Source organism: Lolium perenne, chromosome 5 (genome assembly GCF_019359855.2).
Source record: "Lolium perenne isolate Kyuss_39 chromosome 5, Kyuss_2.0, whole genome shotgun sequence".
NCBI classification, from domain to species: domain Eukaryota; kingdom Viridiplantae; phylum Streptophyta; class Magnoliopsida; order Poales; family Poaceae; genus Lolium; species Lolium perenne.
The window spans coordinates 35,886,230-35,891,539 of NC_067248.2; the positions used below are offsets into that span (position 1 = coordinate 35,886,230).

General features: G+C 44.7%; 1 long non-coding RNA gene across 1 annotated transcript; it reads right to left on the reverse strand.

Annotated features, from left to right (window-relative positions):
- Positions 1-410: 410 nt before the first annotated feature.
- On the reverse strand, positions 411-2,856 carry LOC127298569 (uncharacterized). Its single transcript, XR_007849864.2, has 3 exons — positions 2,491-2,856; positions 1,976-2,388; positions 411-1,824 (listed from the first exon to the last, which is right to left on the reverse strand). It is a non-coding gene; the product is annotated as an uncharacterized lncRNA (long non-coding RNA).
- Between the last annotated feature and the right edge of the window lie 2,454 nt (positions 2,857-5,310).

Consider the following 5,310-nt stretch of genomic DNA (forward strand, 5'->3'; position numbering starts at 1 on the left):
GTTTTTGTCCCGGCTGCTACGTCCTCGACAATGGTGATTCGTACTCTCGGCTCTCCATCGACGACGACAAAGCTAGTTAGTTATTATTCCCTGATATACTGGTGTTGGTACTCTTGCCGATGTTGTATGACTGCTTTAATGGTTGCGTGCGTGCACGCAGTCTTGGCATTGCGGCTCAAAAAATTATGGGAGAACTTTCGTCGGTATCTACAGGTCTATGGTTCGTTATGTATCTTTGGCTGCCTTCACAAGAGTACAAGATTGTGTTCTGGAAGAAGAAAGAAATTGAAGACCTCGAAGATTTGTTACTATCTTTTAGACTTTATTTTGTAATCGTTGGAGTCAGTTCATGTATCTCTACCATGTACTATTTGTTACTATGAATATATGTGGTATTGATTGTCAAAAAAAAACAAGTACTGGACAAAATTGGATAGGCCCAAGAGGAAAAAAAATTCATCAATTAAAATCATGTATTGTAAAGAAGAAACATATTAACTTTACATTCTAAAATCTGCAACCGAGGAATGCTTGCTCCGTCTTAACCTGAAATGTAAACACAACAACAATCAAAGGCATCTGCATCTGAAAAGTGCCAAAGAAAGGTACAGATCATTAAAACCACCGTACTGTAGCATGCAACAACCTTTATTAACAGCAGGAAAAGGAAGCTCATATTTAAACCATGATAAACGCGGGTATAGGTTCAACTTCTGATTTCAGGTAAAATAGCATCATTGTGAACGCTTACGTGGCAGCCAATAAAATCTCAGACAGATAAAATGGGCATCTCGAAATTACTACCAGCGGTTTCATATGAAAATACATATCCATGTAGCAACAATTCATATAAATTTAAGAACTATCCTTTTTTAAGTACCACAAAATGTATGATGTAGACATCAATTTTACGACAACCAACTTATGAACTACTTTCTAAGAACTTAAATATGTACCTTCATTAATCGATGTCTCAAAACTAACTAAACAAACAATCTATTCAATCTTATAACAAAAGGTGCTATCAACAATTTGAAAAAAAAAATCTGATATATTAACTCGCATATCATTCGCTCATAGCTTTGGGACCGACCTATCTATTTTTGTTTGAAGTATTTGATCATGTGTTGTGTAATGCTTCTGAGCAATGATTGATAAGCTTATATGAGGAATTCTTACTCAAAGTGGTCACACACAACATGATTGGTCATGCAAGGATGAACCATGAGTAAAAGAATTTTGACCTAATTTGAGTACAAACTTTCGAGAACAGATGAGACAAACTCAGCCATTTTTTACCATCTCCGTTAAGCTAAACATCATGTCGGAAGTGGCATATAAATATCAAAGATTTTCATTATTATTTTACATAAACCATATTTAGGCATCTTGGATAAATTATTACCACTATCATGCGCCTACAAGAGATAAGATTCATGGTGAAAAAAGATATATACAAGCTCATGGCATTCATGAACTTCCTGACGATAGGAATAAAAACCAACTACATCTAATCTTGCAAAGTAGGAAGATATCAGTAAGGACTTTTTAAAACTCAATGGGGCTGATAAAATTAGGTGAAAGACTTTGTATTCAGTACATATCTAATGCTCTTATTGTTTAAGTGTTGAAATGAATAAATGAAATCGACAATAAGGCATAATTGTTATATAAAAACCTCAAAACTGGATTATGCATGAAACTAAATGATGCTATAAGCCTGAAACCTGAGTCATTATATACAATAAGTAGTAGACTCCGAGGCAACCACGGCTTACCCATGCATATGGTCGACAACGGCACCGGTGCAAATGAGATAATTACCTATACAATGTCGGTGTAATCCAAGTTAATCCTTGAGATTAGCAATTTACTGAAAATGTGTAATTTCGTAGAATCTTCTGCCTAGTCAGTTGACGGAGAAACCAGACTACAAATTATGATTAAAAATGACCAGATGTTGATTAACACGTACCATATATACACTCTCTGAGGCTTAATTAAATCTGCCCTTGGATTGCACTTGTCTTGTAGAACATAATACCTAATTGTATAAAAGGACAATCGACCAATCTCATGAATGACCATTACAAAATGAACATCTCCAGATATCAGCAGCATCAAGTCTGTATCTATTAAACCAGTGACAACTCTGCAATACTTTCCCTTTAAGGTAACCACTAATATCATCGGCTTGCATAATCTCAGTTTGCCATTTATAAAAAAGATAAAATATCATCAGAACTGTACGAAAAGTAGTCCGGAAATTTCAAAATTTCATACTATTGAAAGGAACTATTGTGCACTCCGTGAATCATGTGCACAATGTATGACCCCAGCAGCCGCCTCCGGAACTCTTGTTGCTTTATGCCTTTCTCTGTCTAAAACCTATCATGGTGATGCATAAATTAGGAAAGCATTGTAAATAAAATGCAAATATTACTCCATCCCATGGTATGGGAAGATGTCCTCATGGGTGGTGGGACGTACGGATCTCAGATGGCGCCGTCAGTCTAAAGGCGGAGAGGAACCCGCGAATGACATCATCAGCGAGGAGGATGGCGGTGGCATGGGCGCAGCTGGCTGCGATTCACGGGTGGGGCAGGGAAACGAAGGCAGACGGCGGCGCAGCGGACGCGGGAAGGCATGGAGGCGGCGGCGTAGTGCTCCAAGGACAGATGGATGGCGACGTGGAGCCGTGGTGCAGCGGACGCGGGCAGGCTATGCGGCGGCGTAGTGCTCCAAGGGCAGTCGGGTGCGGAGGTGCAGCGGACGCGGGCAGCCGGGCATGTGGGCGTGGAGGCAGCGGCTGAGCATCGCCAGGGGTAGGAGGCAGGCGAGATCCTTTGTTTTCAGTTTTTCTTGTGCGTGGCGGAGATGATGCTGGATGGATAGAAAAGACCACATAATTTTCGGGCGGAGAGGTGGGGAGAACAAACGAATCTGAACCATTTGATACATCCGAATGTACGGTGGAGATGCTATTTTCCTGGGAAGTTTGCACTTTTATAAGTACTAGGAAATTTGCCCGTGCGTTGCTACGGGTTAATTTAGATGAACATCAAGATATTAATCCGTCGTCTTCATGAGCGAGACCAAGGCATGGAATTGTGACTCAAATACCACTCTATGATTCCTATAATCTTGCCTGCCGGCAGCTCTAGGCGTGTCACAATTTATAGAGGAACGGACGTGAACTATTTTACCATTTCAGTCATGAGAAAACAAAGATCGAAGCTCCAATCCCACTGCACCACGCAAAGGTGCAGGATAGTTTGTGTGAAAATCTGTCACGGCCCAGCCTTGGCCCGGTACCAAGCAACAGAGGAAGCGGGCTCAGAAGAAGGAGGCCCAAACCCACCATCGAGTCATCATCGACAGCACACCATCCGCGTGACGGGAGAAGGGATAAGAGGAGAAAGGCAGTGGAGGAAAAGGGCGAACAGACTAGAACATTGCAGTAGGGAAACACTTGTATCTCCTCCTCCCTAGATCCATTTGTACTCTACACCTTGTAATCCCTGTACTATCGTTTGGATTATGAAGTGGGATGTAACAATTGGTATCATGAGCCTCCATTCGATCTCTGGAATCGCTTGATCTGTAAATCCGTTTGCGGTTTGCGGTGATTTTCGGATTGCTGCAGTAAGACCCATCTCTCGGTTCGATCGCGTCCTTGGAGCTCGACCTGGCGCCCTCCCGGAAGAACCCCACGGTGGTGGAGAAGCAGATCGCGTCTGCCATGGCCACCGTTGAGGAACAACACGCCGCCACCACCTCCAAACTCGACGACCTCGTCAGTAAGATGGCCAAGCTATCGGAGTGGATGCAGGCGTCAAGCGCGGCCACGACCGATCTCGCGAAGAGCACGGCGCTGCTCCAACTGCACGCGGAGGACACCGCATCGCGTCTCGCCCTCCTGGAGACGCGGGCGCTGTCAAGCGGCGCCACCAGCACGGAGCCTGTCACGCCGACGACCACCGTCGTGCGGGTCGACTCCGACAAACAGCCCAGTGGGCGCGGCGTAGCAACAACAGCCCGGGGGCAGGAACTTGGGGGCAATCGACCCCCAGATCCTCCTCCCGATCATGGTACGTCTCGCACTGCCCACTACTCGTTCGACAGAGGGCCCGACTCACACGATACACGCACCACGGCGCACTCACACCACCGTCCAGCTTTCGGAAGCACCCCTAAGATGGATTTTCCCAAGTTTGATGGTGATGATCATCAGATATGGCTCGACAACTGTGAGTTGTACTTTGACATCTATGGTGTGTCCGCACCCATGAAGGTCAAATTCGCGGCGCTGAATATGATCGGCAACGCGGCACTCTGGTTGAAAACCATACAAAAGCGTCAAAAATTCATTCACTGGCAGGATCTTAGTGATGCAGTTGTAGAGCGTTGGGGTAAGAGCAAACATACCTTCCTTATGCGACAGATGCTGGCACTCAGTCAAACTAGCACTGTCGCCGAGTACACCACCAAATTCAACACACTTAGACACCAAATTCTCCTCGAGGATCCTTTCACTAGCGAAGTTTTTTTTGTTGAGCGCTATCTCACGGGTCTGCGCCCAGATATTCGTACTGCTGTTGTGTTACATTGCCCCCAAGATGTCGATACTGCTGGTTTGCTTGCTTCCTTGCAGGAGACCGAGCTGGAGAATGATAGAAATTATTCACAATACAAGTATTCTCACCGTGACAAGAGTAAGCCAAGTGCAAGCAATACAGAGAAACTCAAACACACTGTTCGTGCTGACGACAGTAAGAAACCTGAAGGAGTTCGCTGGGATGACAAGTTGGAGGCTCTCAGAGCTTATCGCAAATCAAAGAACCTCTGCTTCACATGTGGTGAGAAATACCATCGTGGCCACAAATGCCCTGCTCAGATTCCTCTACATATTATGGAAGAACTGCTTGAGGTATTGCAGTCTGAAGATTCATCGAGCTGTTCCTCAGAATCTGAAAATGATTTGATGCTTTTGGCTCCCCTGTCAGCATCATCCAAGCCACGCCAGCGTCGTACCATGCGCCTGCATGGAATGATTGATAAGCAACACATTCTGATTCTGATTGATTCAGGTGCAAATTCTTCTTTCGTCAGTTCTTCGCTGGCAGTTCAGTTGGATAGGGAAACTGCAGACACCACACCCGCACATTTTGTCGCTGCTAATGGCGCTCCTCTAGTGAGTTCCAAAATAATGCCGCAACTGCAATGGCTATGCCAAGGCCACTCGTTCCAGTATGATTTCCATGTCCTGGATTTGCCTTGCTATGATATGATACTAGGTGCTGATTGGTT